This window comes from Paramisgurnus dabryanus, chromosome 19, assembly GCF_030506205.2.
Source record: "Paramisgurnus dabryanus chromosome 19, PD_genome_1.1, whole genome shotgun sequence".
Classification (NCBI taxonomy): domain Eukaryota; kingdom Metazoa; phylum Chordata; class Actinopteri; order Cypriniformes; family Cobitidae; genus Paramisgurnus; species Paramisgurnus dabryanus.
This window is the reverse complement of record NC_133355.1, coordinates 5,064,822-5,078,108: the sequence shown is the minus strand read 5'-3', so window position 1 is coordinate 5,078,108 and position 13,287 is coordinate 5,064,822. Positions and strand designations below refer to the sequence as shown.

Below are 13,287 nucleotides of genomic sequence, written 5' to 3'. Positions count from 1 at the left end.
TTATTTACCCCCGTCAAGTGAGCCGTCATCTGCAAATGCATGGTCAAGCCAGCCGGCGCCTAAATTGTGATGCACGTCATTCTGTAACATTACGGTACGGATACTTGCAGCGGCCAAAAAACTGACATAGACCAACGCGATTCGACTTCGCTAGCGCGCCGAAAGAATTGACGGCTGCATGACGTCAAAGTACCGCGAGAGCGGCTCGAGAAATATTACGGAGGCTAATTTCGACTTGCTCTCGCGGTGTTTGACGTCATCCGGCTGTCATTGTTTTTGCTATTTAATCGGTTCATTTACCCAATAACAATATAAACGTATTAACAACGTATTTTATATTACACATTACAAATAAATTGTCTATTCACAGTAGGCTATGACACATTTCACTTTCAATTGTTGACAAAAATATTGTTTTTTTAAATGTTTCCAAATGTTTTGTAACATTACTTTCTTGCTTTGCCTACAGGGTTTACTTTATCTATTGACACGACCTTCTTCATAATGACCCCACTCTGTTTGTGACTTATGAAAATAAATTACAGCAGATTAACAAAGAAAACTGTACACAAAGGCTGTCCACAATACATCAACATGCATCATTTTTGCCCTGGTACTATTCAAAATCCTTAACGTGTACTTACAACTAAAAATATCTTCTTTTGGATGATCCACACTCTGTTCATGTCAATTTTCAAACTGTTTCACTGGAAATTTATCAAGAAAACTATAGGCAAAGTCTGTCAACCATACATCAACATGTAGCATTTTTACATTGCTATGAATCAAAATCCTTAACGTGTAACAACAACATTTCAAGAATATCTCATTTAGGATGACCCACACTCTGTCCACGTCAATTTTCAAAATGTTTCACTGGACATTTATAAAGGAAACTATAGGCAAAGTATGTCCACCATACATCAACATGTAGCATTTTTACATTGCTATGATTCAAAATTCTTAACGTGTAACAACAACATTTCAAAAATATCTCATTTAGGATGACCCACACTCTGTCCACGTCAATTTTCAAACTGTTTCACTGGACATTTATGAAGAAAACTATAGGCAAAGTATGTGAACTATACATCAACCATACATCAACATGTAGCATTTTCACATTGCTATTATTCAAAATCCTTAACGTGTAACAACAACATTTCAAAAATATCTCATTTAGGATGACCCACACTCTGTCCATGTCAATTTTCAAACTGTTTTTCTGCACATTTATAAAGAAAACTATAGGCAAAGTCTGTCAACCATACATCAACATGTAGCATTTTTACATTGCTATTATTCAAAATCCTTAACGTGTAACAACAACATTTCAAAAATATCTCATTTAGGATGACCCACACTCTGTCCATGTCAATTTTCAAACTGTTTCACTGGACATTTATACAGAAAACTATAGGCAAAGTCTGTCAACCATACATCAACATGTAGCATTTTCACATTGCTATGATTCAAAATCCTTAAAGTGTAACAACAACATTTCAAAAATATCTCATTTAGGATGACCCACACTCTGTCCACGTCAATTTTCAAACTGTTTCACTGGACATTTATAAAGAAAACTATAGGCAAAGTATGTCAACCATACATCAACATGCAGCATTTTCACATTGCTATGATTCAAAATCCTTAAAGTGTAACAACAACATTTCAAAAATATCTCATTTAGGATGACCCACACTCTGTCCACGTCAATTTTCAAACTGTTTCACTGGACATTTATAAAGAAAACTATAGGCAAAGTATGTCAACCATACATCAACATGCAGCATTTTCACATTGCTATGATTCAAAATCCTTAAAGTGTAACAACAACATTTCAAAAATATCTCATTTAGGATGACCCACACTCTGTCCACGTCAATTTTCAAACTGTTTCACTGGACATTTATTAAGAAAACTATAGGCAAAGTATGTCAACCATACATCAACATGTAGCATTTTTACATTGCTATGATTCAAAATCCTTAAAGTGTAACAACAACATTTCAAAAATATCTTCTTTTGGATGACCCACACTCTGTCCACGTCAATTTTCAAACTGTTTCACTGGACATTTATAAAGAAAACTATAGGCAAAGTATGTCAACCATACATCAACATGTAGCATTTTCACATTGCTATGATTCAAAATCCTTAAAGTGTAACAACAACATTTCAAAAATATCTCATTTAGGATGACCCACACTCTGTCCACGTCAATTTTCAAACTGTTTCACTGGAGATTTATAAAGAAAACTATAGGCAAAGTATGTCAACCATACATCAACATGTAGCATTTTTACATTGCTATTATTCAAAATCCTTAACGTGTAACAACAACATTTCAAAAATATCTCATTTAGGATGACCCACACTCTGTCCATGTCAATTTTCAAACTGTTTCACTGGACATTTATTAAGAAAACTATAGGCAAAGTATGTCAACCATACATCAACATGTAGCATTTTTACATTGCTATGATTCAAAATCCTTAACGTTTAACAACAACATTTCAAAAATATCTCATTTAGGATGACCCACACTCTGTCCACGTCAATTTTCAAACTGTTTCACTGGACATTTATAAAGAAAACTATAGGCAAAGTATGTCAACCATACATCAACATGCAGCATTTTTACATTGCTATGATTCAAAATTCTTAACGTGTAACAACAACATTTCAAAAATATCTCATTTAGGATGACCCACACTCTGTCCATGTCACTTTTCAAACTGTTTCACTGGAAATTTATAAAGAAAACTATAGGCAAAGTCTGTCAACCATACATCAACATGTAGCATTTTCACATTGCTATGATTCAAAATCCTTAAAGTGTAACAACAACATTTCAAAAATATCTCATTTAGGATGACCCACACTCTGTCCATGTCACTTTTCAAACTGTTTCACTGGACATTTATAAAGAAAACTATAGGCAAAGTATGCCAACCATACATCAACATGTAGCATTTTTACATTGCTATTATTCAAAATCCTTAACGTGTAACAACAACATTTCAAAAATATCTCATTTAGGATGACCCACACTCTGTCCATGTCAATTTTCAAACTGTTTCACTGGACATTTATAAAGAAAACTATAGGCAAAGTATGCCAACCATACATCAACATGTAGCATTTTCACATTGCTATGATTCAAAATCCTTAACGTTTAACAACAACATTTCAAAAATATCTCATTTAGGATGACCCACACTCTGTCCATGTCACTTTTCAAACTGTTTCACTGGACATTTATAAAGAAAACTATAGGCAAAGTATGCCAACCATACATCAACATGTAGCATTTTTACATTGCTATTATTCAAAATCCTTAACGTGTAACAACAACATTTCAAAAATATCTCATTTAGGATGACCCACACTCTGTCCATGTCAATTTTCAAACTGTTTCACTGGACATTTATAAAGAAAACTATAGGCAAAGTTTGTCAACCATACATCAACATGTAGCATTTTTACATTGCTATGATTCAAAATTCTTAACGTGTAACAACAACATTTCAAAAATATCTCATTTAGGATGACCCACACTCTGTCCACGTCAATTTTCAAACTGTTTCACTGGACATTTATGAAGAAAACTATAGGCAAAGTATGTGAACTATACATCAACCATACATCAACATGTAGCATTTTCACATTGCTATTATTCAAAATCCTTAACGTGTAACAACAACATTTCAAAAATATCTCATTTAGGATGACCCACACTCTGTCCATGTCAATTTTCAAACTGTTTTTCTGCACATTTATAAAGAAAACTATAGGCAAAGTCTGTCAACCATACATCAACATGTAGCATTTTTACATTGCTATTATTCAAAATCCTTAACGTGTAACAACAACATTTCAAAAATATCTCATTTAGGATGACCCACACTCTGTCCATGTCAATTTTCAAACTGTTTCACTGGACATTTATACAGAAAACTATAGGCAAAGTCTGTCAACCATACATCAACATGTAGCATTTTCACATTGCTATGATTCAAAATCCTTAAAGTGTAACAACAACATTTCAAAAATATCTCATTTAGGATGACCCACACTCTGTCCACGTCAATTTTCAAACTGTTTCACTGGACATTTATAAAGAAAACTATAGGCAAAGTATGTCAACCATACATCAACATGCAGCATTTTCACATTGCTATGATTCAAAATCCTTAAAGTGTAACAACAACATTTCAAAAATATCTCATTTAGGATGACCCACACTCTGTCCACGTCAATTTTCAAACTGTTTCACTGGACATTTATAAAGAAAACTATAGGCAAAGTATGTCAACCATACATCAACATGCAGCATTTTCACATTGCTATGATTCAAAATCCTTAAAGTGTAACAACAACATTTCAAAAATATCTCATTTAGGATGACCCACACTCTGTCCACGTCAATTTTCAAACTGTTTCACTGGACATTTATTAAGAAAACTATAGGCAAAGTATGTCAACCATACATCAACATGTAGCATTTTTACATTGCTATGATTCAAAATCCTTAAAGTGTAACAACAACATTTCAAAAATATCTTCTTTTGGATGACCCACACTCTGTCCACGTCAATTTTCAAACTGTTTCACTGGACATTTATAAAGAAAACTATAGGCAAAGTATGTCAACCATACATCAACATGTAGCATTTTCACATTGCTATGATTCAAAATCCTTAAAGTGTAACAACAACATTTCAAAAATATCTCATTTAGGATGACCCACACTCTGTCCACGTCAATTTTCAAACTGTTTCACTGGAGATTTATAAAGAAAACTATAGGCAAAGTATGTCAACCATACATCAACATGTAGCATTTTTACATTGCTATTATTCAAAATCCTTAACGTGTAACAACAACATTTCAAAAATATCTCATTTAGGATGACCCACACTCTGTCCATGTCAATTTTCAAACTGTTTCACTGGACATTTATTAAGAAAACTATAGGCAAAGTATGTCAACCATACATCAACATGTAGCATTTTTACATTGCTATGATTCAAAATCCTTAACGTTTAACAACAACATTTCAAAAATATCTCATTTAGGATGACCCACACTCTGTCCACGTCAATTTTCAAACTGTTTCACTGGACATTTATAAAGAAAACTATAGGCAAAGTATGTCAACCATACATCAACATGCAGCATTTTTACATTGCTATGATTCAAAATTCTTAACGTGTAACAACAACATTTCAAAAATATCTCATTTAGGATGACCCACACTCTGTCCATGTCACTTTTCAAACTGTTTCACTGGAAATTTATAAAGAAAACTATAGGCAAAGTCTGTCAACCATACATCAACATGTAGCATTTTCACATTGCTATGATTCAAAATCCTTAAAGTGTAACAACAACATTTCAAAAATATCTCATTTAGGATGACCCACACTCTGTCCATGTCACTTTTCAAACTGTTTCACTGGACATTTATAAAGAAAACTATAGGCAAAGTATGCCAACCATACATCAACATGTAGCATTTTTACATTGCTATTATTCAAAATCCTTAACGTGTAACAACAACATTTCAAAAATATCTCATTTAGGATGACCCACACTCTGTCCATGTCAATTTTCAAACTGTTTCACTGGACATTTATAAAGAAAACTATAGGCAAAGTATGCCAACCATACATCAACATGTAGCATTTTCACATTGCTATGATTCAAAATCCTTAACGTTTAACAACAACATTTCAAAAATATCTCATTTAGGATGACCCACACTCTGTCCATGTCACTTTTCAAACTGTTTCACTGGACATTTATAAAGAAAACTATAGGCAAAGTATGCCAACCATACATCAACATGTAGCATTTTTACATTGCTATTATTCAAAATCCTTAACGTGTAACAACAACATTTCAAAAATATCTCATTTAGGATGACCCACACTCTGTCCATGTCAATTTTCAAACTGTTTCACTGGACATTTATAAAGAAAACTATAGGCAAAGTTTGTCAACCATACATCAACATGTAGCATTTTTACATTGCTATGATTCAAAATTCTTAACGTGTAACAACAACATTTCAAAAATATCTCATTTAGGATGACCCACACTCTGTCCACGTCAATTTTCAAACTGTTTCACTGGACATTTATAAAGAAAACTATAGGCAAAGTATGTGAACTATACATCAACCATACATCAACATGTAGCATTTTCACATTGCTATTATTCAAAATCCTTAACGTGTAACAACAACATTTCAAAAATATCTCATTTAGGATGACCCACACTCTGTCCATGTCAATTTTCAAACTGTTTTTCTGCACATTTATAAAGAAAACTATAGGCAAAGTCTGTCAACCATACATCAACATGTAGCATTTTTACATTGCTATGATTCAAAATCCTTAACGTGTAACAACAACATTTCAAAAATATCTTCTTTTGGATGACCCAGACTCTGTCCATGTCAATTTTCAAACTGTTTCACTGGACATTTATACAGAAAACTATAGGCAAAGTCTGTCAACCATACATCAACATGTAGCATTTTCACATTGCTATGATTCAAAATCCTTAAAGTGTAACAACAACATTTCAAAAATATCTCATTTAGGATGACCCACACTCTGTCCACGTCAATTTTCAAACTGTTTCACTGGACATTTATAAAGAAAACTATAGGCAAAGTATGTCAACCATACATCAACATGCAGCATTTTCACATTGCTATGATTCAAAATCCTTAAAGTGTAACAACAACATTTCAAAAATATCTCATTTAGGATGACCCACACTCTGTCCACGTCAACTTTCAAACTGTTTCACTGGACATTTATAAAGAAAACTATAGGCAAAGTATGTCAACCATACATCAACATGTAGCATTTTCACATTGCTATGATTCAAAATCCTTAAAGTGTAACAACAACATTTCAAAAATATCTCATTTAGGATGACCCACACTCTGTCCACGTCAATTTTCAAACTGTTTCACTGGAGATTTATAAAGAAAACTATAGGCAAAGTATGTCAACCATACATCAACATGTAGCATTTTTACATTGCTATTATTCAAAATCCTTAACGTGTAACAACAACATTTCAAAAATATCTCATTTAGGATGACCCACACTCTGTCCATGTCAATTTTCAAACTGTTTCACTGGACATTTATAAAGAAAACTATAGGCAAAGTATGTCAACCATACATCAACCATACATCAACATGTAGCATTTTTACATTGCTATGATTCAAAATCCTTAACGTGTAACAACAACATTTCAAAAATATCTCATTTAGGATGACCCACACTCTGTCCATGTCAATTTTCAAACTGTTTCACTGGACATTTATAAAGAAAACTATAGGCAAAGTATGTCAACCATACATCAACATGTAGCATTTTTACATTGCTATGATTCAAAATCCTTAACGTTTAACAACAACATTTCAAAAATATCTTCTTTTGGATGACCCACACTCTGTCCATGTCAATTTTCAAACTGTTTCACTGGACATTTATAAAGAAAACTATAGGCAAAGTATGTCAACCATACATCAACATGTAGCATTTTTACATTGCTATGATTCAAAATCCTTAACGTTTAACAACAACATTTCAAAAATATCTTCTTTTGGATGACCCACACTCTGTCCATGTCAATTTTCAAACTGTTTCACTGGACATTTATAAAGAAAACTATAGGCAAAGTATGTCAACCATACATCAACATGCAGCATTTTTACATTGCTATGATTCAAAATTCTTAACGTGTAACAACAACATTTCAAAAATATCTCATTTAGGATGACCCACACTCTGTCCATGTCACTTTTCAAACTGTTTCACTGGACATTTATAAAGAAAACTATAGGCAAAGTATGCCAACCATACATCAACATGTAGCATATTTACATTGCTATTATTCAAAATCCTTAACGTGTAACAACAACATTTCAAAAATATCTCATTTAGGATGACCCACACTCTGTCCATGTCACTTTTCAAACTGTTTCACTGGACATTTATAAAGAAAACTATAGGCAAAGTATGCCAACCATACATCAACATGTAGCATTTTTACATTGCTATTATTCAAAATCCTTAACGTGTAACAACAACATTTCAAAAATATCTCATTTAGGATGACCCACACTCTGTCCATGTCAATTTTCAAACTGTTTCACTGGAGATTTATAAAGAAAACTATAGGCAAAGTCTGTCAACCATACATCAACATGTAGCATTTTTACATTGCTATTATTCAAAATCCTTAACGTGTAACAACAACATTTCAAAAATATCTCATTTAGGATGACCCACACTCTGTCCACGTCAATTTTCAAACTGTTTCACTGGACATTTATAAAGAAAACTATAGGCAAAGTATGTCAACCATACATCAACATGCAGCATTTTCACATTGCTATGATTCAAAATCCTTAAAGTGTAACAACAACATTTCAAAAATATCTCATTTAGGATGACCCACACTCTGTCCACGTCAATTTTCAAACTGTTTCACTGGAGATTTATAAAGAAAACTATAGGCAAAGTATGTCAACCATACATCAACATGTAGCATTTTTACATTGCTATTATTCAAAATCCTTAAAGTGTAACAACAACATTTCAAAAATATCTCATTTAGGATGACCCACACTCTGTCCACGTCAATTTTCAAACTGTTTCACTGGAGATTTATAAAGAAAACTATAGGCAAAGTATGTCAACCATACATCAACATGTAGCATTTTTACATTGCTATTATTCAAAATCCTTAACGTGTAACAACAACATTTCAAAAATATCTCATTTAGGATGACCCACACTCTGTCCATGTCAATTTTCAAACTGTTTCACTGGACATTTATAAAGAAAACTATAGGCAAAGTATGTCAACCATACATCAACCATACATCAACATGTAGCATTTTTACATTGCTATGATTCAAAATCCTTAACGTGTAACAACAACATTTCAAAAATATCTCATTTAGGATGACCCACACTCTGTCCATGTCAATTTTCAAACTGTTTCACTGGACATTTATTAAGAAAACTATAGGCAAAGTATGTCAACCATACATCAACATGTAGCATTTTTACATTGCTATGATTCAAAATCCTTAACGTTTAACAACAACATTTCAAAAATATCTTCTTTTGGATGACCCACACTCTGTCCATGTCAATTTTCAAACTGTTTCACTGGACATTTATAAAGAAAACTATAGGCAAAGTATGTCAACCATACATCAACATGTAGCATTTTTACATTGCTATGATTCAAAATCCTTAACGTTTAACAACAACATTTCAAAAATATCTTCTTTTGGATGACCCACACTCTGTCCATGTCAATTTTCAAACTGTTTCACTGGACATTTATAAAGAAAACTATAGGCAAAGTATGTCAACCATACATCAACATGCAGCATTTTCACATTGCTATGATTCAAAATTCTTAACGTGTAACAACAACATTTCAAAAATATCTCATTTAGGATGACCCACACTCTGTCCATGTCACTTTTCAAACTGTTTCACTGGAAATTTATAAAGAAAACTATAGGCAAAGTCTGTCAACCATACATCAACATGTAGCATTTTCACATTGCTATGATTCAAAATCCTTAAAGTGTAACAACAACATTTCAAAAATATCTCATTTAGGATGACCCACACTCTGTCCATGTCACTTTTCAAACTGTTTCACTGGACATTTATAAAGAAAACTATAGGCAAAGTATGCCAACCATACATCAACATGTAGCATTTTTACATTGCTATTATTCAAAATCCTTAACGTGTAACAACAACATTTCAAAAATATCTCATTTAGGATGACCCACACTCTGTCCATGTCACTTTTCAAACTGTTTCACTGGACATTTATAAAGAAAACTATAGGCAAAGTATGCCAACCATACATCAACATGTAGCATTTTTACATTGCTATTATTCAAAATCCTTAACGTGTAACAACAACATTTCAAAAATATCTCATTTAGGATGACCCACACTCTGTCCATGTCAATTTTCAAACTGTTTCACTGGACATTTATAAAGAAAACTATAGGCAAAGTCTGTCAACCATACATCAACATGTAGCATTTTTACATTGCTATTATTCAAAATCCTTAACGTGTAACAACAACATTTCAAAAATATCTCATTTAGGATGACCCACACTCTGTCCATGTCAATTTTCAAACTGTTTCACTGGACATTTATAAAGAAAACTATAGGCAAAGTATGCCAACCATACATCAACATGTAGCATTTTTACATTGCTATTATTCAAAATCCTTAACGTGTAACAACAACATTTCAAAAATATCTCATTTAGGATGACCCACACTCTGTCCATGTCAATTTTCAAACTGTTTCACTGGACATTTATAAAGAAAACTATAGGCAAAGTCTGTCAACCATACATCAACATGTAGCATTTTTACATTGCTATTATTCAAAATCCTTAACGTGTAACAACAACATTTCAAAAATATCTCATTTAGGATGACCCACACTCTGTCCATGTCAATTTTCAAACTGTTTCACTGGACATTTATAAAGAAAACTATAGGCAAAGTATGCCAACCATACATCAACATGTAGCATTTTTACATTGCTATTATTCAAAATCCTTAACGTGTAACAACAACATTTCAAAAATATCTCATTTAGGATGACCCACACTCTGTCCACGTCAATTTTCAAAATTTTTCACTGGACATTTATAAAGAAAACTATAGGCAAAGTCTGTCAACCATACATCAACATGTAGCATTTTTACATTGCTATGATTCAAAATCCTTAACGTGTAACAACAACATTTCAAAAATATCTCATTTAGGATGACCCACACACATTTTTACATACATACACACAGGGCCGCTGCTGGTCAAATGGTTGCCCTAAGCGGACATTTACTGTGGTGCCCCCTTTAGTTAAAAAACAACAACAAAATCGCATGCAACTTTATTAGAATGCTATTGATATCATTTATACTTGCATTTTGACAGCAGCTCAAACTACATTTATACAAATATGCCGTTAGATATATATTATAGTCTATATTTCTGCATCTTTACCTGTGTAGCTAATGGACTTTACCTTAATCTAATGTGACAACGCTAATCTTACATGTCCGCTATTTTTTGAGATTACTAAATGTCTTTCTTGCAATTACAATAAAAGTCAGCTTTAAGAAAACAGCATATGTCTATTTCAGTTTTTCTCATTTGCTAAAACACTAAAACCCATTGGCTGAACAAAGTTCTCAGTTGCATGAACTGATTTATCTAATTGTACAGTCTGTTGTCAATACCTTAAACCATTTCACATCATACTGTAAACCACATTTGGCAGATCTCACTTAGACTTTTTAGCAACACTTCACACACACATATTCATTCTCAAAACACATTCTGCACTCTAATACACATATCATGCATACTGCTAAACACAAGCGGCAACAATCAAACACAAATAGAGCACACATGTCATTGATTACAGTTTATTTCAACTGCTTACACACATTTTTCAGAGTTTTCCTTTTTTTTTTCAAAACTTAACACACAAAATCAAGAATTGCACACACAAAATGTTAAATGCCTCACATCTCTTTCAAAATGAAACACCACAGTCAAAATATCACAAACATATTTCAAAAGCAAACATTTGTCTTACGTTGTAAACACCTTTACCATAATGTTATATTTCTGAATATGTCATATACACACTTTTTTAATTTAAAACCTAAAGCTCTTCTTTTAAAAGCTCCCATGTACATGATTGAATGTATTTGGGAGAGAGCTGTCGAACATATAAAGTAAAATCAAAAGCAAAATTGAAACCACACTTTTTATTTATGATTTAATTTTTTGCTTTTTGTGGTTGTAAATGTAGAACTAGTGTACACAGTTTGAAAGGAAAAAATACATCAAAATGTAGTGTTGTTGCATGTAGTGTAAAACCAAACGTGTGTGCTTGCATGTGGAGATGATTGGGTGTATCAAGGCTCCATCTTTCCTCCTTGCTGGGTCCGGCCACAATACTTCATCCACTTCATGCTATATTCTCTCTTGCCAGACAATGTGAAAAGAACCTTCTTGTATGGCGTATCCAACTTTCCAGCGCCATGTGGAGAAAAACTCCTCAATAGAATTTAGAAATGGTGAATATGGAGGCAGGTAGACAACAGAAAAATGGGGATGAATAGCAAACCAGTTTTGGACCTGATGGGCGTGATGAAACCTGACATTTTTCCAGATGTTGACAAATCTTGCCTGGTCTTCATTCTGCAGACCCTGAACAAGCATGTCATCAATGGTTTCCAGAAATTGTATGATGTGATCGGTGTTATGGGACCAAGTGTGGCGTGATGGTGCAGGAAACCAACATTTTGTGAAATTGTAGCACACATTGTAATGTTTCCGCCACGTTGTTCAATGACATTCCTTCCCCTTCTTCTGGTTTTACTGAGATTAAAGCCCACCTCATCCACATAAATGTGTTCATGGAGAATGGCATGGGCATTCATTGTCCAAAAGCTATTACTTGACCTTTGGCCTATTTATAGGCCACTCCTAAAGTCATGATTTTTTGTTGTTAAGTAAAGAGTGTTTGCACATGTGAGGAGTTAGTACGAGGCATTTTGATTGGTTGTGTTTATAAAAGGAAATCAAAAATCTTCCTGTCAGATTTGTGTGTGTTGCATAGAAAAATTGTGTGTTGTGTTTTGCAAAAAGTGTTTAATGAATTTGAAAACTGAGTAAAAGGCCGATAATTAGTGTATGGTTTTGCAGATTTAGTGTGTGGTTCTGGTGTTTGAGTGTCTGGTTTAAAATTGTGTGACAAGTAATAATTTTGTGTGTAAGCAGTTGAAAAAAACTGTAAACACAACCACTCAAAATGGATTTAACCAGTTTCAAATAATGTGACACAACCAATATAAGCCAGTTCACTGTTGTATACTGTAGTAAGTATCATGGATGTCCTGCAAAAGTTTCTTCAAAATCCTCATTTTAAAATTGCTAGTCTGTATGTATGTCATTGTTCATGAACAAGACATTCAAAATGTTTACCCATGTTGTCAATAAATCTAGTGTACACAATTATATGTGTCAGTATTTTTTGATGTAAACTGGATGAATTTACATTTTCACATTATTTCTGTAAACAAATTACACACATGGGCCCTCATTTATCAAAAGTACTTACACCAAATTTCCAGCGTACACCTAGCGTACACCCAAAACCACGGTGACTTTGAGATTTA

The 13,287-nt window shown here is 33.1% G+C and overlaps 1 protein-coding gene across 1 annotated transcript in view; it reads left to right on the top strand.

The window, feature by feature from the left end:
* khdrbs3 (KH domain containing, RNA binding, signal transduction associated 3) overlaps nt 1-13,287 on the top strand; it is a 453,020-nt gene that overhangs the window by 126,745 nt on the left and 312,988 nt on the right. The gene's annotated exons all lie outside the window — the stretch shown is intronic.